The 20,886-nt window shown below is 49.4% G+C and overlaps 12 non-coding genes across 12 annotated transcripts; all 12 read left to right on the top strand.

Annotated features, from left to right (window-relative positions):
* Positions 1-531: 531 nt before the first annotated feature.
* LOC138278369 (5S ribosomal RNA) lies at positions 532-650 on the top strand. The gene has a single exon (XR_011200692.1). It is a non-coding gene; the product is annotated as a 5S ribosomal RNA (ribosomal RNA).
* A 1,675-nt stretch (positions 651-2,325) lies between these two features.
* Positions 2,326-2,444, top strand: LOC138278344 (5S ribosomal RNA). Its single transcript, XR_011200669.1, has one exon. It is a non-coding gene; the product is annotated as a 5S ribosomal RNA (ribosomal RNA).
* A 1,675-nt stretch (positions 2,445-4,119) lies between these two features.
* LOC138278362 (5S ribosomal RNA) lies at positions 4,120-4,238 on the top strand. Its single transcript, XR_011200686.1, has one exon. It is a non-coding gene; the product is annotated as a 5S ribosomal RNA (ribosomal RNA).
* Positions 4,239-5,913: 1,675 nt separating this feature from the next.
* Positions 5,914-6,032, top strand: LOC138278343 (5S ribosomal RNA). Its single transcript, XR_011200668.1, has one exon. It is a non-coding gene; the product is annotated as a 5S ribosomal RNA (ribosomal RNA).
* Positions 6,033-7,707: 1,675 nt separating this feature from the next.
* Positions 7,708-7,826, top strand: LOC138278342 (5S ribosomal RNA). Its single transcript, XR_011200667.1, has one exon. It is a non-coding gene; the product is annotated as a 5S ribosomal RNA (ribosomal RNA).
* Positions 7,827-9,501: 1,675 nt separating this feature from the next.
* On the top strand, positions 9,502-9,620 carry LOC138278381 (5S ribosomal RNA). The gene has a single exon (XR_011200702.1). It is a non-coding gene; the product is annotated as a 5S ribosomal RNA (ribosomal RNA).
* Positions 9,621-11,295: 1,675 nt separating this feature from the next.
* LOC138278361 (5S ribosomal RNA) lies at positions 11,296-11,414 on the top strand. The gene has a single exon (XR_011200685.1). It is a non-coding gene; the product is annotated as a 5S ribosomal RNA (ribosomal RNA).
* Positions 11,415-13,089: 1,675 nt separating this feature from the next.
* LOC138278376 (5S ribosomal RNA) lies at positions 13,090-13,208 on the top strand. The gene has a single exon (XR_011200699.1). It is a non-coding gene; the product is annotated as a 5S ribosomal RNA (ribosomal RNA).
* Positions 13,209-14,883: 1,675 nt separating this feature from the next.
* Positions 14,884-15,002, top strand: LOC138278360 (5S ribosomal RNA). The gene has a single exon (XR_011200684.1). It is a non-coding gene; the product is annotated as a 5S ribosomal RNA (ribosomal RNA).
* A 1,675-nt stretch (positions 15,003-16,677) lies between these two features.
* On the top strand, positions 16,678-16,796 carry LOC138278364 (5S ribosomal RNA). The gene has a single exon (XR_011200688.1). It is a non-coding gene; the product is annotated as a 5S ribosomal RNA (ribosomal RNA).
* Positions 16,797-18,471: 1,675 nt separating this feature from the next.
* Positions 18,472-18,590, top strand: LOC138278353 (5S ribosomal RNA). The gene has a single exon (XR_011200677.1). It is a non-coding gene; the product is annotated as a 5S ribosomal RNA (ribosomal RNA).
* A 1,675-nt stretch (positions 18,591-20,265) lies between these two features.
* Positions 20,266-20,384, top strand: LOC138278341 (5S ribosomal RNA). Its single transcript, XR_011200666.1, has one exon. It is a non-coding gene; the product is annotated as a 5S ribosomal RNA (ribosomal RNA).
* The last annotated feature ends 502 nt before the right edge of the window (positions 20,385-20,886 follow it).

Below are 20,886 nucleotides of genomic sequence, written 5' to 3'. Positions count from 1 at the left end.
GTGATTGGCGTGCCTTCCCGTTTCTTTCTGGAGTTGTTAAGGTAGTGTAGAAGAGCTATTTCTCCTGGCCAGAGTGAATGGAGGTGTCGCCACCCAGTGGGATGAGGAAAAGAGAACTGCAGAGCAGCAACTATTGGTCCTTGGGAGGGGGGAATGAAGGCTGCTGTTGAGAAGCAGCGTCTCCCCTGGTGACTCCTCGGTGTCATGCCCTAAGGAGGGGTCCAAGGAGGCGCAGCACATGCTGTGTGAGGTGAGGGTTGTCCATTGCAATTGAGAGTGTGACAGGCGCCGTCTGCTGGTCGTGCTAGGTTTGGTGGGGGCTGCTGCAGCCTGTGAAGACGAGAGAAGCGGGAGTAGCGCCGAGCATGGTAAATGGAGGAGTACAAAATGTTGTTCCGTGTGGGTTGGGGCATTGTGCCTGGGGCAGTGTGGGAGTTCCCAGTGGGAGGGTGTTCCGCTGCAATTAAGAGCAGTAGGCTCCAGGCGGGTGGGCCGGGTGAGCAGAAGAGAGCTGAAAGTGCAGCTTTTCCTGCCTACGGCCATACCACCCTGAATGCACCCGATCTCATCCGATCTCGGAAGCTAAGCAGGGTCGGGCCTGGTTAGTACTTGGATGGGAGACCGCCTAGGAATACTAGGTGCTGTAGGCATTTTGCCTCTCGCACACACTAGGTGGCGCACGTCTAACCTCCATTACACAGCTTCCTCGCTAATTTCATTTTACACTTTTTATTTACTACACTCTTTTTTTACTCTCTTAAAAAAAGAAAGGAAAAAGAACAGCATTAACACGAAAATACACACTTTCCCAAGGAAAACGTACAATTATTATGCACTTTACACTCGGCCCAAAGTCAAGACAGCATTTGCTCCACGACGGACCAAGGCTCCCCTAGCTAAGGCTTTGCTTTCTTGCGGTAAGCATATGTGTCAGGTCTTCAGATCAGATCTCACTTCTTGGCATCTCATTTCCTGGCAGGTCATGGGTTGTGATGCCACTTCCTGTTTTTCCAGGTGCGATTTCACACGGCCTGATGTCATGTGCCGTGATGTCATGTGCCGTGATGTCACTTGCATAGTGTCTAACTTGGTTAGTCCCCCGACTTATTTTCTTTAAGACTTGTACCATGAATAATCCTTAGCCCCCAAGAAATAGTGCTCGAGCCTACAGTTGGCAACCAAATGCAAAAAATCAGCACAGCGTGTGGGAAATCTGATAAAAGGACGATGATCTATTAGGTGTGGAAGAATGAAGTGAGTTGCAGACGCAAGTGTAATAGAGTCCAAAAGCAGAGCATTCCAGAAACAGGGAATAAAAAGAGGAAAGGTGCGTACAATTTGAGCTGTTTTAAAAGCATTCGGCAGCATTTTCCGGCATTTCCTGGCGCTGTAACAGGTGTCATTAACTCAACGATCCATTTATCGACCACAGAAAGAATGGGTGAGCAGGGCCTGTGCAGAATAAACCCTCTTCAACATAGGAAAACATCCCAGCAGAGAGCACGTGATCCACTGTTGCGTCCTTAGCATTAAACAACACACCTCTGACCCTTTCACTTTCACTGGGATTGTGAGAAGGGGCGTTATTTTGCATCTTGTTTCAGAAAGGAGTCCATGATGACAGATCCGATTTTTCCGACAACTCCTACGTACTTTCAGTGGGACCCTGGTTTGCCAAAAGGAAAGGAAAGACTGGCCACCCTCTGCCTGCAAGGCATGGCGAATGTGTTGCAGATGGCAGAGTCTGAGTGACAGAGCCTCTCCAGTAAGTGAAAAAAGTGCAAGAAGAGGTAAGTGATTGGCGTGCCTTCCCGTTTCTTTCTGGAGTTGTTAAGGTAGTGTAGAAGAGCTATTTCTCCTGGCCAGAGTGAATGGAGGTGTCGCCACCCAGTGGGATGAGGAAAAGAGAACTGCATAGCAGCAACTATTGGTCCTTGGGAGGGGGGAATGAAGGCTGCTGTTGAGAAGCAGCGTCTCCCCTGGTGACTCCTCGGTGTCATGCCCTAAGGAGGGGTCCAAGGAGGCGCAGCACATGCTGTGTGAGGTGAGGGTTGTCCATTGCAATTGAGAGTGTGACAGGCGCCGTCTGCTGGTCGTGCTAGGTTTGGTGGGGGCTGCAGCAGCCTGTGAAGACGAGAGAAGCGGGAGTAGCGCCGAGCATGGTAAATGGAGGAGTACAAAATGTTGTTCCGTGTGGGTTGGGGCATTGTGCCTGGGGCAGTGTGGGAGTTCCCAGTGGGAGGGTGTTCCGCTGCAATTAAGAGCAGTAGGCTCCAGGCGGGTGGGCCGGGTGAGCAGAAGAGAGCTGAAAGTGCAGCTTTTCCTGCCTACGGCCATACCACCCTGAATGCGCCCGATCTCGTCCGATCTCGGAAGCTAAGCAGGGTCGGGCCTGGTTAGTACTTGGATGGGAGACCGCCTGGGAATACCAGGTGCTGTAGGCATTTTGCCTCTCGCACACACTAGGTGGCGCACGTCTAACCTCCATTACACAGCTTCCTCGCTAATTTCATTTTACACTTTTTATTTACTACACTCTTTTTTTACTCTCTTAAAAAAAGAAAGGAAAAAGAACAGCATTAACACGAAAATACACACTTTCCCAAGGAAAACGTACAATTATTATGCACTTTACACTCGGCCCAAAGTCAAGACAGCATTTGCTCCACGACGGACCAAGGCTCCCCAAGCTAAGGCTTTGCTTTCTTGCGGTAAGCATATGTGTCAGGTCTTCAGATCAGATCTCACTTCTTGGCATCTCATTTCCTGGCAGGTCATGGGTTGTGATGCCACTTCCTGTTTTTCCAGGTGCGATTTCACACGGCCTGATGTCATGTGCCGTGATGTCATGTGCCGTGATGTCACTTGCATAGTGTCTAACTTGGTTAGTCCCCCGACTTATTTTCTTTAAGACTTGTACCATGAATAATCCTTAGCCCCCAAGAAATAGTGCTCGAGCCTACAGTTGGCAACCAAATGCAAAAAATCAGCACAGCGTGTGGGAAATCTGATAAAAGGACGATGATCTATTAGGTGTGGAAGAATGAAGTGAGTTGCAGACGCAAGTGTAATAGAGTCCAAAAGCAGAGCATTCCAGAAACAGGGAATAAAAAGAGGAAAGGTGCGTACAATTTGAGCTGTTTTAAAAGCATTCGGCAGCATTTTCCGGCATTTCCTGGCGCTGTAACAGGTGTCATTAACTCAACGATCCATTTATCGACCACAGAAAGAATGGGTGAGCAGGGCCTGTGCAGAATAAACCCTCTTCAACATAGGAAAACATCCCAGCAGAGAGCACGTGATCCACTGTTGCGTCCTTAGCATTAAACAACACACCTCTGACCCTTTCACTTTCACTGGGATTGTGAGAAGGGGCGTTATTTTGCATCTTGTTTCAGAAAGGAGTCCATGATGACAGATCCGATTTTTCCGACAACTCCTACGTACTTTCAGTGGGACCCTGGTTTGCCAAAAGGAAAGGAAAGACTGGCCACCCTCTGCCTGCAAGGCATGGCGAATGTGTTGCAGATGGCAGAGTCTGAGTGACAGAGCCTCTCCAGTAAGTGAAAAAAGTGCAAGAAGAGGTAAGTGATTGGCGTGCCTTCCCGTTTCTTTCTGGAGTTGTTAAGGTAGTGTAGAAGAGCTATTTCTCCTGGCCAGAGTGAATGGAGGTGTCGCCACCCAGTGGGATGAGGAAAAGAGAACTGCAGAGCAGCAACTATTGGTCCTTGGGAGGGGGGAATGAAGGCTGCTGTTGAGAAGCAGCGTCTCCCCTGGTGACTCCTCGGTGTCATGCCCTAAGGAGGGGTCCAAGGAGGCGCAGCACATGCTGTGTGAGGTGAGGGTTGTCCATTGCAATTGAGAGTGTGACAGGCGCCGTCTGCTGGTCGTGCTAGGTTTGGTGGGGGCTGCTGCAGCCTGTGAAGACGAGAGAAGCGGGAGTAGCGCCGAGCATGGTAAATGGAGGAGTACAAAATGTTGTTCCGTGTGGGTTGGGGCATTGTGCCTGGGGCAGTGTGGGAGTTCCCAGTGGGAGGGTGTTCCGCTGCAATTAAGAGCAGTAGGCTCCAGGCGGGTGGGCCGGGTGAGCAGAAGAGAGCTGAAAGTGCAGCTTTTCCTGCCTATGGCCATACCACCCTGAATGCGCCCGATCTCGTCCGATCTCGGAAGCTAAGCAGGGTCGGGCCTGGTTAGTACTTGGATGGGAGACCGCCTGGGAATACCAGGTGCTGTAGGCATTTTGCCTCTCGCACACACTAGGTGGCGCACGTCTAACCTCCATTACACAGCTTCCTCGCTAATTTCATTTTACACTTTTTATTTACTACACTCTTTTTTTACTCTCTTAAAAAAAGAAAGGAAAAAGAACAGCATTAACACGAAAATACACACTTTCCCAAGGAAAACGTACAATTATTATGCACTTTACACTCGGCCCAAAGTCAAGACAGCATTTGCTCCACGACGGACCAAGGCTCCCCAAGCTAAGGCTTTGCTTTCTTGCGGTAAGCATATGTGTCAGGTCTTCAGATCAGATCTCACTTCTTGGCATCTCATTTCCTGGCAGGTCATGGGTTGTGATGCCACTTCCTGTTTTTCCAGGTGCGATTTCACACGGCCTGATGTCATGTGCCGTGATGTCATGTGCCGTGATGTCACTTGCATAGTGTCTAACTTGGTTAGTCCCCCGACTTATTTTCTTTAAGACTTGTACCATGAATAATCCTTAGCCCCCAAGAAATAGTGCTCGAGCCTACAGTTGGCAACCAAATGCAAAAAATCAGCACAGCGTGTGGGAAATCTGATAAAAGGACGATGATCTATTAGGTGTGGAAGAATGAAGTGAGTTGCAGACGCAAGTGTAATAGAGTCCAAAAGCAGAGCATTCCAGAAACAGGGAATAAAAAGAGGAAAGGTGCGTACAATTTGAGCTGTTTTAAAAGCATTCGGCAGCATTTTCCGGCATTTCCTGGCGCTGTAACAGGTGTCATTAACTCAACGATCCATTTATCGACCACAGAAAGAATGGGTGAGCAGGGCCTGTGCAGAATAAACCCTCTTCAACATAGGAAAACATCCCAGCAGAGAGCACGTGATCCACTGTTGCGTCCTTAGCATTAAACAACACACCTCTGACCCTTTCACTTTCACTGGGATTGTGAGAAGGGGCGTTATTTTGCATCTTGTTTCAGAAAGGAGTCCATGATGACAGATCCGATTTTTCCGACAACTCCTACGTACTTTCAGTGGGACCCTGGTTTGCCAAAAGGAAAGGAAAGACTGGCCACCCTCTGCCTGCAAGGCATGGCGAATGTGTTGCAGATGGCAGAGTCTGAGTGACAGAGCCTCTCCAGTAAGTGAAAAAAGTGCAAGAAGAGGTAAGTGATTGGCGTGCCTTCCCGTTTCTTTCTGGAGTTGTTAAGGTAGTGTAGAAGAGCTATTTCTCCTGGCCAGAGTGAATGGAGGTGTCGCCACCCAGTGGGATGAGGAAAAGAGAACTGCAGAGCAGCAACTATTGGTCCTTGGGAGGGGGGAATGAAGGCTGCTGTTGAGAAGCAGCGTCTCCCCTGGTGACTCCTCGGTGTCATGCCCTAAGGAGGGGTCCAAGGAGGCGCAGCACATGCTGTGTGAGGTGAGGGTTGTCCATTGCAATTGAGAGTGTGACAGGCGCCGTCTGCTGGTCGTGCTAGGTTTGGTGGGGGCTGCTGCAGCCTGTGAAGACGAGAGAAGCGGGAGTAGCGCCGAGCATGGTAAATGGAGGAGTACAAAATGTTGTTCCGTGTGGGTTGGGGCATTGTGCCTGGGGCAGTGTGGGAGTTCCCAGTGGGAGGGTGTTCCGCTGCAATTAAGAGCAGTAGGCTCCAGGCGGGTGGGCCGGGTGAGCAGAAGAGAGCTGAAAGTGCAGCTTTTCCTGCCTACGGCCATACCACCCTGAATGCGCCCGATCTCGTCCGATCTCGGAAGCTAAGCAGGGTCGGGCCTGGTTAGTACTTGGATGGGAGACCGCCTGGGAATACCAGGTGCTGTAGGCATTTTGCCTCTCGCACACACTAGGTGGCGCACGTCTAACCTCCATTACACAGCTTCCTCGCTAATTTCATTTTACACTTTTTATTTACTACACTCTTTTTTTACTCTCTTAAAAAAAGAAAGGAAAAAGAACAGCATTAACACGAAAATACACACTTTCCCAAGGAAAACGTACAATTATTATGCACTTTACACTCGGCCCAAAGTCAAGACAGCATTTGCTCCACGACGGACCAAGGCTCCCCAAGCTAAGGCTTTGCTTTCTTGCGGTAAGCATATGTGTCAGGTCTTCAGATCAGATCTCACTTCTTGGCATCTCATTTCCTGGCAGGTCATGGGTTGTGATGCCACTTCCTGTTTTTCCAGGTGCGATTTCACACGGCCTGATGTCATGTGCCGTGATGTCATGTGCCGTGATGTCACTTGCATAGTGTCTAACTTGGTTAGTCCCCCGACTTATTTTCTTTAAGACTTGTACCATGAATAATCCTTAGCCCCCAAGAAATAGTGCTCGAGCCTACAGTTGGCAACCAAATGCAAAAAATCAGCACAGCGTGTGGGAAATCTGATAAAAGGACGATGATCTATTAGGTGTGGAAGAATGAAGTGAGTTGCAGACGCAAGTGTAATAGAGTCCAAAAGCAGAGCATTCCAGAAACAGGGAATAAAAAGAGGAAAGGTGCGTACAATTTGAGCTGTTTTAAAAGCATTCGGCAGCATTTTCCGGCATTTCCTGGCGCTGTAACAGGTGTCATTAACTCAACGATCCATTTATCGACCACAGAAAGAATGGGTGAGCAGGGCCTGTGCAGAATAAACCCTCTTCAACATAGGAAAACATCCCAGCAGAGAGCACGTGATCCACTGTTGCGTCCTTAGCATTAAACAACACACCTCTGACCCTTTCACTTTCACTGGGATTGTGAGAAGGGGCGTTATTTTGCATCTTGTTTCAGAAAGGAGTCCATGATGACAGATCCGATTTTTCCGACAACTCCTACGTACTTTCAGTGGGACCCTGGTTTGCCAAAAGGAAAGGAAAGACTGGCCACCCTCTGCCTGCAAGGCATGGCGAATGTGTTGCAGATGGCAGAGTCTGAGTGACAGAGCCTCTCCAGTAAGTGAAAAAAGTGCAAGAAGAGGTAAGTGATTGGCGTGCCTTCCCGTTTCTTTCTGGAGTTGTTAAGGTAGTGTAGAAGAGCTATTTCTCCTGGCCAGAGTGAATGGAGGTGTCGCCACCCAGTGGGATGAGGAAAAGAGAACTGCAGAGCAGCAACTATTGGTCCTTGGGAGGGGGGAATGAAGGCTGCTGTTGAGAAGCAGCGTCTCCCCTGGTGACTCCTCGGTGTCATGCCCTAAGGAGGGGTCCAAGGAGGCGCAGCACATGCTGTGTGAGGTGAGGGTTGTCCATTGCAATTGAGAGTGTGACAGGCGCCGTCTGCTGGTCGTGCTAGGTTTGGTGGGGGCTGCTGCAGCCTGTGAAGACGAGAGAAGCGGGAGTAGCGCCGAGCATGGTAAATGGAGGAGTACAAAATGTTGTTCCGTGTGGGTTGGGGCATTGTGCCTGGGGCAGTGTGGGAGTTCCCAGTGGGAGGGTGTTCCGCTGCAATTAAGAGCAGTAGGCTCCAGGCGGGTGGGCCGGGTGAGCAGAAGAGAGCTGAAAGTGCAGCTTTTCCTGCCTACGGCCATACCACCCTGAATGCGCCCGATCTCGTCCGATCTCGGAAGCTAAGCAGGGTCGGGCCTGGTTAGTACTTGGATGGGAGACCGCCTGGGAATACCAGGTGCTGTAGGCATTTTGCCTCTCGCACACACTAGGTGGCGCACGTCTAACCTCCATTACACAGCTTCCTCGCTAATTTCATTTTACACTTTTTATTTACTACACTCTTTTTTTACTCTCTTAAAAAAAGAAAGGAAAAAGAACAGCATTAACACGAAAATACACACTTTCCCAAGGAAAACGTACAATTATTATGCACTTTACACTCGGCCCAAAGTCAAGACAGCATTTGCTCCACGACGGACCAAGGCTCCCCAAGCTAAGGCTTTGCTTTCTTGCGGTAAGCATATGTGTCAGGTCTTCAGATCAGATCTCACTTCTTGGCATCTCATTTCCTGGCAGGTCATGGGTTGTGATGCCACTTCCTGTTTTTCCAGGTGCGATTTCACACGGCCTGATGTCATGTGCCGTGATGTCATGTGCCGTGATGTCACTTGCATAGTGTCTAACTTGGTTAGTCCCCCGACTTATTTTCTTTAAGACTTGTACCATGAATAATCCTTAGCCCCCAAGAAATAGTGCTCGAGCCTACAGTTGGCAACCAAATGCAAAAAATCAGCACAGCGTGTGGGAAATCTGATAAAAGGACGATGATCTATTAGGTGTGGAAGAATGAAGTGAGTTGCAGACGCAAGTGTAATAGAGTCCAAAAGCAGAGCATTCCAGAAACAGGGAATAAAAAGAGGAAAGGTGCGTACAATTTGAGCTGTTTTAAAAGCATTCGGCAGCATTTTCCGGCATTTCCTGGCGCTGTAACAGGTGTCATTAACTCAACGATCCATTTATCGACCACAGAAAGAATGGGTGAGCAGGGCCTGTGCAGAATAAACCCTCTTCAACATAGGAAAACATCCCAGCAGAGAGCACGTGATCCACTGTTGCGTCCTTAGCATTAAACAACACACCTCTGACCCTTTCACTTTCACTGGGATTGTGAGAAGGGGCGTTATTTTGCATCTTGTTTCAGAAAGGAGTCCATGATGACAGATCCGATTTTTCCGACAACTCCTACGTACTTTCAGTGGGACCCTGGTTTGCCAAAAGGAAAGGAAAGACTGGCCACCCTCTGCCTGCAAGGCATGGCGAATGTGTTGCAGATGGCAGAGTCTGAGTGACAGAGCCTCTCCAGTAAGTGAAAAAAGTGCAAGAAGAGGTAAGTGATTGGCGTGCCTTCCCGTTTCTTTCTGGAGTTGTTAAGGTAGTGTAGAAGAGCTATTTCTCCTGGCCAGAGTGAATGGAGGTGTCGCCACCCAGTGGGATGAGGAAAAGAGAACTGCAGAGCAGCAACTATTGGTCCTTGGGAGGGGGGAATGAAGGCTGCTGTTGAGAAGCAGCGTCTCCCCTGGTGACTCCTCGGTGTCATGCCCTAAGGAGGGGTCCAAGGAGGCGCAGCACATGCTGTGTGAGGTGAGGGTTGTCCATTGCAATTGAGAGTGTGACAGGCGCCGTCTGCTGGTCGTGCTAGGTTTGGTGGGGGCTGCTGCAGCCTGTGAAGACGAGAGAAGCGGGAGTAGCGCCGAGCATGGTAAATGGAGGAGTACAAAATGTTGTTCCGTGTGGGTTGGGGCATTGTGCCTGGGGCAGTGTGGGAGTTCCCAGTGGGAGGGTGTTCCGCTGCAATTAAGAGCAGTAGGCTCCAGGCGGGTGGGCCGGGTGAGCAGAAGAGAGCTGAAAGTGCAGCTTTTCCTGCCTACGGCCATACCACCCTGAATGCGCCCGATCTCGTCCGATCTCGGAAGCTAAGCAGGGTCGGGCCTGGTTAGTACTTGGATGGGAGACCGCCTGGGAATACCAGGTGCTGTAGGCATTTTGCCTCTCGCACACACTAGGTGGCGCACGTCTAACCTCCATTACACAGCTTCCTCGCTAATTTCATTTTACACTTTTTATTTACTACACTCTTTTTTTACTCTCTTAAAAAAAGAAAGGAAAAAGAACAGCATTAACACGAAAATACACACTTTCCCAAGGAAAACGTACAATTATTATGCACTTTACACTCGGCCCAAAGTCAAGACAGCATTTGCTCCACGACGGACCAAGGCTCCCCAAGCTAAGGCTTTGCTTTCTTGCGGTAAGCATATGTGTCAGGTCTTCAGATCAGATCTCACTTCTTGGCATCTCATTTCCTGGCAGGTCATGGGTTGTGATGCCACTTCCTGTTTTTCCAGGTGCGATTTCACACGGCCTGATGTCATGTGCCGTGATGTCATGTGCCGTGATGTCACTTGCATAGTGTCTAACTTGGTTAGTCCCCCGACTTATTTTCTTTAAGACTTGTACCATGAATAATCCTTAGCCCCCAAGAAATAGTGCTCGAGCCTACAGTTGGCAACCAAATGCAAAAAATCAGCACAGCGTGTGGGAAATCTGATAAAAGGACGATGATCTATTAGGTGTGGAAGAATGAAGTGAGTTGCAGACGCAAGTGTAATAGAGTCCAAAAGCAGAGCATTCCAGAAACAGGGAATAAAAAGAGGAAAGGTGCGTACAATTTGAGCTGTTTTAAAAGCATTCGGCAGCATTTTCCGGCATTTCCTGGCGCTGTAACAGGTGTCATTAACTCAACGATCCATTTATCGACCACAGAAAGAATGGGTGAGCAGGGCCTGTGCAGAATAAACCCTCTTCAACATAGGAAAACATCCCAGCAGAGAGCACGTGATCCACTGTTGCGTCCTTAGCATTAAACAACACACCTCTGACCCTTTCACTTTCACTGGGATTGTGAGAAGGGGCGTTATTTTGCATCTTGTTTCAGAAAGGAGTCCATGATGACAGATCCGATTTTTCCGACAACTCCTACGTACTTTCAGTGGGACCCTGGTTTGCCAAAAGGAAAGGAAAGACTGGCCACCCTCTGCCTGCAAGGCATGGCGAATGTGTTGCAGATGGCAGAGTCTGAGTGACAGAGCCTCTCCAGTAAGTGAAAAAAGTGCAAGAAGAGGTAAGTGATTGGCGTGCCTTCCCGTTTCTTTCTGGAGTTGTTAAGGTAGTGTAGAAGAGCTATTTCTCCTGGCCAGAGTGAATGGAGGTGTCGCCACCCAGTGGGATGAGGAAAAGAGAACTGCAGAGCAGCAACTATTGGTCCTTGGGAGGGGGGAATGAAGGCTGCTGTTGAGAAGCAGCGTCTCCCCTGGTGACTCCTCGGTGTCATGCCCTAAGGAGGGGTCCAAGGAGGCGCAGCACATGCTGTGTGAGGTGAGGGTTGTCCATTGCAATTGAGAGTGTGACAGGCGCCGTCTGCTGGTCGTGCTAGGTTTGGTGGGGGCTGCTGCAGCCTGTGAAGACGAGAGAAGCGGGAGTAGCGCCGAGCATGGTAAATGGAGGAGTACAAAATGTTGTTCCGTGTGGGTTGGGGCATTGTGCCTGGGGCAGTGTGGGAGTTCCCAGTGGGAGGGTGTTCCGCTGCAATTAAGAGCAGTAGGCTCCAGGCGGGTGGGCCGGGTGAGCAGAAGAGAGCTGAAAGTGCAGCTTTTCCTGCCTATGGCCATACCACCCTGAATGCGCCCGATCTCGTCCGATCTCGGAAGCTAAGCAGGGTCGGGCCTGGTTAGTACTTGGATGGGAGACCGCCTGGGAATACCAGGTGCTGTAGGCATTTTGCCTCTCGCACACACTAGGTGGCGCACGTCTAACCTCCATTACACAGCTTCCTCGCTAATTTCATTTTACACTTTTTATTTACTACACTCTTTTTTTACTCTCTTAAAAAAAGAAAGGAAAAAGAACAGCATTAACACGAAAATACACACTTTCCCAAGGAAAACGTACAATTATTATGCACTTTACACTCGGCCCAAAGTCAAGACAGCATTTGCTCCACGACGGACCAAGGCTCCCCTAGCTAAGGCTTTGCTTTCTTGCGGTAAGCATATGTGTCAGGTCTTCAGATCAGATCTCACTTCTTGGCATCTCATTTCCTGGCAGGTCATGGGTTGTGATGCCACTTCCTGTTTTTCCAGGTGCGATTTCACACGGCCTGATGTCATGTGCCGTGATGTCATGTGCCGTGATGTCACTTGCATAGTGTCTAACTTGGTTAGTCCCCCGACTTATTTTCTTTAAGACTTGTACCATGAATAATCCTTAGCCCCCAAGAAATAGTGCTCGAGCCTACAGTTGGCAACCAAATGCAAAAAATCAGCACAGCGTGTGGGAAATCTGATAAAAGGACGATGATCTATTAGGTGTGGAAGAATGAAGTGAGTTGCAGACGCAAGTGTAATAGAGTCCAAAAGCAGAGCATTCCAGAAACAGGGAATAAAAAGAGGAAAGGTGCGTACAATTTGAGCTGTTTTAAAAGCATTCGGCAGCATTTTCCGGCATTTCCTGGCGCTGTAACAGGTGTCATTAACTCAACGATCCATTTATCGACCACAGAAAGAATGGGTGAGCAGGGCCTGTGCAGAATAAACCCTCTTCAACATAGGAAAACATCCCAGCAGAGAGCACGTGATCCACTGTTGCGTCCTTAGCATTAAACAACACACCTCTGACCCTTTCACTTTCACTGGGATTGTGAGAAGGGGCGTTATTTTGCATCTTGTTTCAGAAAGGAGTCCATGATGACAGATCCGATTTTTCCGACAACTCCTACGTACTTTCAGTGGGACCCTGGTTTGCCAAAAGGAAAGGAAAGACTGGCCACCCTCTGCCTGCAAGGCATGGCGAATGTGTTGCAGATGGCAGAGTCTGAGTGACAGAGCCTCTCCAGTAAGTGAAAAAAGTGCAAGAAGAGGTAAGTGATTGGCGTGCCTTCCCGTTTCTTTCTGGAGTTGTTAAGGTAGTGTAGAAGAGCTATTTCTCCTGGCCAGAGTGAATGGAGGTGTCGCCACCCAGTGGGATGAGGAAAAGAGAACTGCATAGCAGCAACTATTGGTCCTTGGGAGGGGGGAATGAAGGCTGCTGTTGAGAAGCAGCGTCTCCCCTGGTGACTCCTCGGTGTCATGCCCTAAGGAGGGGTCCAAGGAGGCGCAGCACATGCTGTGTGAGGTGAGGGTTGTCCATTGCAATTGAGAGTGTGACAGGCGCCGTCTGCTGGTCGTGCTAGGTTTGGTGGGGGCTGCAGCAGCCTGTGAAGACGAGAGAAGCGGGAGTAGCGCCGAGCATGGTAAATGGAGGAGTACAAAATGTTGTTCCGTGTGGGTTGGGGCATTGTGCCTGGGGCAGTGTGGGAGTTCCCAGTGGGAGGGTGTTCCGCTGCAATTAAGAGCAGTAGGCTCCAGGCGGGTGGGCCGGGTTAGCAGAAGAGAGCTGAAAGTGCAGCTTTTCCTGCCTACGGCCATACCACCCTGAATGCGCCCGATCTCGTCCGATCTCGGAAGCTAAGCAGGGTCGGGCCTGGTTAGTACTTGGATGGGAGACCGCCTGGGAATACCAGGTGCTGTAGGCATTTTGCCTCTCGCACACACTAGGTGGCGCACGTCTAACCTCCATTACACAGCTTCCTCGCTAATTTCATTTTACACTTTTTATTTACTACACTCTTTTTTTACTCTCTTAAAAAAAGAAAGGAAAAAGAACAGCATTAACACGAAAATACACACTTTCCCAAGGAAAACGTACAATTATTATGCACTTTACACTCGGCCCAAAGTCAAGACAGCATTTGCTCCACGACGGACCAAGGCTCCCCAAGCTAAGGCTTTGCTTTCTTGCGGTAAGCATATGTGTCAGGTCTTCAGATCAGATCTCACTTCTTGGCATCTCATTTCCTGGCAGGTCATGGGTTGTGATGCCACTTCCTGTTTTTCCAGGTGCGATTTCACACGGCCTGATGTCATGTGCCGTGATGTCATGTGCCGTGATGTCACTTGCATAGTGTCTAACTTGGTTAGTCCCCCGACTTATTTTCTTTAAGACTTGTACCATGAATAATCCTTAGCCCCCAAGAAATAGTGCTCGAGCCTACAGTTGGCAACCAAATGCAAAAAATCAGCACAGCGTGTGGGAAATCTGATAAAAGGACGATGATCTATTAGGTGTGGAAGAATGAAGTGAGTTGCAGACGCAAGTGTAATAGAGTCCAAAAGCAGAGCATTCCAGAAACAGGGAATAAAAAGAGGAAAGGTGCGTACAATTTGAGCTGTTTTAAAAGCATTCGGCAGCATTTTCCGGCATTTCCTGGCGCTGTAACAGGTGTCATTAACTCAACGATCCATTTATCGACCACAGAAAGAATGGGTGAGCAGGGCCTGTGCAGAATAAACCCTCTTCAACATAGGAAAACATCCCAGCAGAGAGCACGTGATCCACTGTTGCGTCCTTAGCATTAAACAACACACCTCTGACCCTTTCACTTTCACTGGGATTGTGAGAAGGGGCGTTATTTTGCATCTTGTTTCAGAAAGGAGTCCATGATGACAGATCCGATTTTTCCGACAACTCCTACGTACTTTCAGTGGGACCCTGGTTTGCCAAAAGGAAAGGAAAGACTGGCCACCCTCTGCCTGCAAGGCATGGCGAATGTGTTGCAGATGGCAGAGTCTGAGTGACAGAGCCTCTCCAGTAAGTGAAAAAAGTGCAAGAAGAGGTAAGTGATTGGCGTGCCTTCCCGTTTCTTTCTGGAGTTGTTAAGGTAGTGTAGAAGAGCTATTTCTCCTGGCCAGAGTGAATGGAGGTGTCGCCACCCAGTGGGATGAGGAAAAGAGAACTGCAGAGCAGCAACTATTGGTCCTTGGGAGGGGGGAATGAAGGCTGCTGTTGAGAAGCAGCGTCTCCCCTGGTGACTCCTCGGTGTCATGCCCTAAGGAGGGGTCCAAGGAGGCGCAGCACATGCTGTGTGAGGTGAGGGTTGTCCATTGCAATTGAGAGTGTGACAGGCGCCGTCTGCTGGTCGTGCTAGGTTTGGTGGGGGCTGCTGCAGCCTGTGAAGACGAGAGAAGCGGGAGTAGCGCCGAGCATGGTAAATGGAGGAGTACAAAATGTTGTTCCGTGTGGGTTGGGGCATTGTGCCTGGGGCAGTGTGGGAGTTCCCAGTGGGAGGGTGTTCCGCTGCAATTAAGAGCAGTAGGCTCCAGGCGGGTGGGCCGGGTGAGCAGAAGAGAGCTGAAAGTGCAGCTTTTCCTGCCTACGGCCATACCACCCTGTATGCGCCCGATCTCGTCCGATCTCGGAAGCTAAGCAGGGTCGGGCCTGGTTAGTACTTGGATGGGAGACCGCCTGGGAATACCAGGTGCTGTAGGCATTTTGCCTCTCGCACACACTAGGTGGCGCACGTCTAACCTCCATTACACAGCTTCCTCGCTAATTTCATTTTACACTTTTTATTTACTACACTCTTTTTTTACTCTCTTAAAAAAAGAAAGGAAAAAGAACAGCATTAACACGAAAATACACACTTTCCCAAGGAAAACGTACAATTATTATGCACTTTACACTCGGCCCAAAGTCAAGACAGCATTTGCTCCACGACGGACCAAGGCTCCCCAAGCTAAGGCTTTGCTTTCTTGCGGTAAGCATATGTGTCAGGTCTTCAGATCAGATCTCACTTCTTGGCATCTCATTTCCTGGCAGGTCATGGGTTGTGATGCCACTTCCTGTTTTTCCAGGTGCGATTTCACACGGCCTGATGTCATGTGCCGTGATGTCATGTGCCGTGATGTCACTTGCATAGTGTCTAACTTGGTTAGTCCCCCGACTTATTTTCTTTAAGACTTGTACCATGAATAATCCTTAGCCCCCAAGAAATAGTGCTCGAGCCTACAGTTGGCAACCAAATGCAAAAAATCAGCACAGCGTGTGGGAAATCTGATAAAAGGACGATGATCTATTAGGTGTGGAAGAATGAAGTGAGTTGCAGACGCAAGTGTAATAGAGTCCAAAAGCAGAGCATTCCAGAAACAGGGAATAAAAAGAGGAAAGGTGCGTACAATTTGAGCTGTTTTAAAAGCATTCGGCAGCATTTTCCGGCATTTCCTGGCGCTGTAACAGGTGTCATTAACTCAACGATCCATTTATCGACCACAGAAAGAATGGGTGAGCAGGGCCTGTGCAGAATAAACCCTCTTCAACATAGGAAAACATCCCAGCAGAGAGCACGTGATCCACTGTTGCGTCCTTAGCATTAAACAACACACCTCTGACCCTTTCACTTTCACTGGGATTGTGAGAAGGGGCGTTATTTTGCATCTTGTTTCAGAAAGGAGTCCATGATGACAGATCCGATTTTTCCGACAACTCCTACGTACTTTCAGTGGGACCCTGGTTTGCCAAAAGGAAAGGAAAGACTGGCCACCCTCTGCCTGCAAGGCATGGCGAATGTGTTGCAGATGGCAGAGTCTGAGTGACAGAGCCTCTCCAGTAAGTGAAAAAAGTGCAAGAAGAGGTAAGTGATTGGCGTGCCTTCCCGTTTCTTTCTGGAGTTGTTAAGGTAGTGTAGAAGAGCTATTTCTCCTGGCCAGAGTGAATGGAGGTGTCGCCACCCAGTGGGATGAGGAAAAGAGAACTGCAGAGCAGCAACTATTGGTCCTTGGGAGGGGGGAATGAAGGCTGCTGTTGAGAAGCAGCGTCTCCCCTGGTGACTCCTCGGTGTCATGCCCTAAGGAGGGGTCCAAGGAGGCGCAGCACATGCTGTGTGAGGTGAGGGTTGTCCATTGCAATTGAGAGTGTGACAGGCGCCGTCTGCTGGTCGTGCTAGGTTTGGTGGGGGCTGCTGCAGCCTGTGAAGACGAGAGAAGCGGGAGTAGCGCCGAGCATGGTAAATGGAGGAGTACAAAATGTTGTTCCGTGTGGGTTGGGGCATTGTGCCTGGGGCAGTGTGGGAGTTCCCAGTGGGAGGGTGTTCCGCTGCAATTAAGAGCAGTAGGCTCCAGGCGGGTGGGCCGGGTGAGCAGAAGAGAGCTGAAAGTGCAGCTTTTCCTGCCTACGGCCATACCACCCTGAATGCGCCCGATCTCGTCCGATCTCGGAAGCTAAGCAGGGTCGGGCCTGGTTAGTACTTGGATGGGAGACCGCCTGGGAATACCAGGTGCTGTAGGCATTTTGCCTCTCGCACACACTAGGTGGCGCACGTCTAACCTCCATTACACAGCTTCCTCGCTAATTTCATTTTACACTTTTTATTTACTACACTCTTTTTTTACTCTCTTAAAAAAAGAAAGGAAAAAGAACAGCATTAACACGAAAATACACACTTTCCCAAGGAAAACGTACAATTATTATGCACTTTACACTCGGCCCAAAGTCAAGACAGCATTTGCTCCACGACGGACCAAGGCTCCCCTAGCTAAGGCTTTGCTTTCTTGCGGTAAGCATATGTGTCAGGTCTTCAGATCAGATCTCACTTCTTGGCATCTCATTTCCTGGCAGGTCATGGGTTGTGATGCCACTTCCTGTTTTTCCAGGTGCGATTTCACACGGCCTGATGTCATGTGCCGTGATGTCATGTGCCGTGATGTCACTTGCATAGTGTCTAACTTGGTTAGTCCCCCGACTTATTTTCTTTAAGACTTGTACCATGAATAATCCTTAGCCCCCAAGAAATAGTGCTCGAGCCTACAGTTGGCAACCAAATGCAAAAAATCAGCACAGCGTGTGGGAAATCTGATAAAAGGACGATGATCTATTAGGTGTGGAAGAATGAAGTGAGTTGCAGACGCAAGTGTAATAGAGTCCAAAAGCAGAGCATTCCAGAAACAGGGAATAAAAAGAGGAAAGGTGCGTACAATTTGAGCTGTTTTAAAAGCATTCGGCAGCATTTTCCGGCATTTCCTGGCGCTGTAACAGGTGTCATTAACTCAACGATCCATTTATCGACCACAGAAAGAATGGGTGAGCAGGGCCTGTGCAGAATAAACCCTCTTCAACATAGGAAAACATCCCAGCAGAGAGCACGTGATCCACTGTTGCGTCCTTAGCATTAAACAACACACCTCTGACCCTTTCACTTTCACTGGGATTGTGAGAAGGGGCGTTATTTTGCATCTTGTTTCAGAAAGGAGTCCATGATGACAGATCCGATTTTTCCGACAACTCCTACGTACTTTCAGTGGGACCCTGGTTTGCCAAAAGGAAAGGAAAGACTGGCCACCCTCTGCCTGCAAGGCATGGCGAATGTGTTGCAGATGGCAGAGTCTGAGTGACAGAGCCTCTCCAGTAAGTGAAAAAAGTGCAAGAAGAGGTAAGTGATTGGCGTGCCTTCCCGTTTCTTTCTGGAGTTGTTAAGGTAGTGTAGAAGAGCTATTTCTCCTGGCCAGAGTGAATGGAGGTGTCGCCACCCAGTGGGATGAGGAAAAGAGAACTGCAGAGCAGCAACTATTGGTCCTTGGGAGGGGGGAATGAAGGCTGCTGTTGAGAAGCAGCGTCTCCCCTGGTGACTCCTCGGTGTCATGCCCTAAGGAGGGGTCCAAGGAGGCGCAGCACATGCTGTGTGAGGTGAGGGTTGTCCATTGCAATTGAGAGTGTGACAGGCGCCGTCTGCTGGTCGTGCTAGGTTTGGTGGGGGCTGCTGCAGCCTGTGAAGACGAGAGAAGCGGGAGTAGCGCCGAGCATGGTAAATGGAGGAGTACAAAATGTTGTTCCGTGTGGGTTGGGGCATTGTGCCTGGGGCAGTGTGGGAGTTCCCAGTGGGAGGGTGTTCCGCTGCAATTAAGAGCAGTAGGCTCCAGGCGGGTGGGCCGGGTGAGCAGAAGAGAGCTGAAAGTGCAGCTTTTCCTGCCTACGGCCATACCACCCTGAATGCGCCCGATCTCGTCCGATCTCGGAAGCTAAGCAGGGTCGGGCCTGGTTAGTACTTGGATGGGAGACCGCCTGGGAATACCAGGTGCTGTAGGCATTTTGCCTCTCGCACACACTAGGTGGCGCACGTCTAACCTCCATTACACAGCTTCCTCGCTAATTTCATTTTACACTTTTTATTTACTACACTCTTTTTTTACTCTCTTAAAAAAAGAAAGGAAAAAGAACAGCATTAACACGAAAATACACACTTTCCCAAGGAAAACGTACAATTATTATGCACTTTACACTCGGCCCAAAGTCAAGACAGCATTTGCTCCACGACGGACCAAGGCTCCCCAAGCTAAGGCTTTGCTTTCTTGCGGTAAGCATATGTGTCAGGTCTTCAGATCAGATCTCACTTCTTGGCATCTCATTTCCTGGCAGGTCATGGGTTGTGATGCCACTTCCTGTTTTTCCAGGTGCGATTTCACACGGCCTGATGTCATGTGCCGTGATGTCATGTGCCGTGATGTCACTTGCATAGTGTCTAACTTGGTTAGTCCCCCGACTTATTTTCTTTAAGACTTGTACCATGAATAATTCTTAGCCCCCAAGAAATAGTGCTCGAGCCTACAGTTGGCAACCAAATGCAAAAAATCAGCACAGCGTGTGGGAAATCTGATAAAAGGACGATGATCTATTAGGTGTGGAAGAATGAAGTGAGTTGCAGACGCAAGTGTAATAGAGTCCAAAAGCAGAGCATTCCAGAAACAGGGAATAAAAAGAGGAAAGGTGCGTACAATTTGAGCTGTTTTAAAAGCATTCGGCAGCATTTTCCGGCATTTCCTGGCGCTGTAACAGGTGTCATTAACTCAACGATCCATTTATCGACCACAGAAAGAATGGGTGAGCAGGGCCTGTGCAGAATAAACCCTCTTCAACATAGGAAAACATCCCAGCAGAGAGCACGTGATCCACTGTTGCGTCCTTAGCATTAAACAACACACCTCTGACCCTTTCACTTTCACTGGGATTGTGAGAAGGGGCGTTATTTTGCATCTTGTTTCAGAAAGGAGTCCATGATGACAGATCCGATTTTTCCGACAACTCCTACGTACTTTCAGTGGGACCCTGGTTTGCCAAAAGGAAAGGAAAGACTGGCCACCCTCTGCCTGCAAGGCATGGCGAATGTGTTGCAGATGGCAGAGTCTGAGTGACAGAGCCTCTCCAGTAAGTGAAAAAAGTGCAAGAAGAGGTAAGTGATTGGCGTGCCTTCCCGTTTCTTTCTGGAGTTGTTAAGGTAGTGTAGAAGAGCTATTTCTCCTGGCCAGAGTGAATGGAGGTGTCGCCACCCAGTGGGATGAGGAAAAGAGAACTGCAGAGCAGCAACTATTGGTCCTTGGGAGGGGGGAATGAAGGCTGCTGTTGAGAAGCAGCGTCTCCCCTGGTGACTCCTCGGTGTCATGCCCTAAGGAGGGGTCCAAGGAGGCGCAGCACATGCTGTGTGAGGTGAGGGTTGTCCATTGCAATTGAGAGTGTGACAGGCGCCGTCTGCTGGTCGTGCTAGGTTTGGTGGGGGCTGCTGCAGCCTGTGAAGACGAGAGAAGCGGGAGTAGCGCCGAGCATGGTAAATGGAGGAGTACAAAATGTTGTTCCGTGTGGGTTGGGGCATTGTGCCTGGGGCAGTGTGGGAGTTCCCAGTGGGAGGGTGTTCCGCTGCAATTAAGAGCAGTAGGCTCCAGGCGGGTGGGCCGGGTGAGCAGAAGAGAGCTGAAAGTGCAGCTTTTCCTGCCTACGGCCATACCACCCTGAATGCGCCCGATCTCGTCCGATCTCGGAAGCTAAGCAGGGTCGGGCCTGGTTAGTACTTGGATGGGAGACCGCCTGGGAATACCAGGTGCTGTAGGCATTTTGCCTCTCGCACACACTAGGTGGCGCACGTCTAACCTCCATTACACAGCTTCCTCGCTAATTTCATTTTACACTTTTTATTTACTACACTCTTTTTTTACTCTCTTAAAAAAAGAAAGGAAAAAGAACAGCATTAACACGAAAATACACACTTTCCCAAGGAAAACGTACAATTATTATGCACTTTACACTCGGCCCAAAGTCAAGACAGCATTTGCTCCACGACGGACCAAGGCTCCCCAAGCTAAGGCTTTGCTTTCTTGCGGTAAGCATATGTGTCAGGTCTTCAGATCAGATCTCACTTCTTGGCATCTCATTTCCTGGCAGGTCATGGGTTGTGATGCCACTTCCTGTTTTTCCAGGTGCGATTTCACACGGCCTGATGTCATGTGCCGTGATGTCATGTGCCGTGATGTCACTTGCATAGTGTCTAACTTGGTTAGTCCCCCGACTTATTTTCTTTAAGACTTGTACCATGAATAATCCTTAGCCCCCAAGAA

The sequence above is a fragment of the Pleurodeles waltl genome, unplaced genomic scaffold (assembly GCF_031143425.1).
Source record: "Pleurodeles waltl isolate 20211129_DDA unplaced genomic scaffold, aPleWal1.hap1.20221129 scaffold_466, whole genome shotgun sequence".
Taxonomy (NCBI): Eukaryota; Metazoa; Chordata; class Amphibia; order Caudata; family Salamandridae; genus Pleurodeles; species Pleurodeles waltl.
This window is presented reverse-complemented; position numbering and strand designations above follow the sequence as displayed.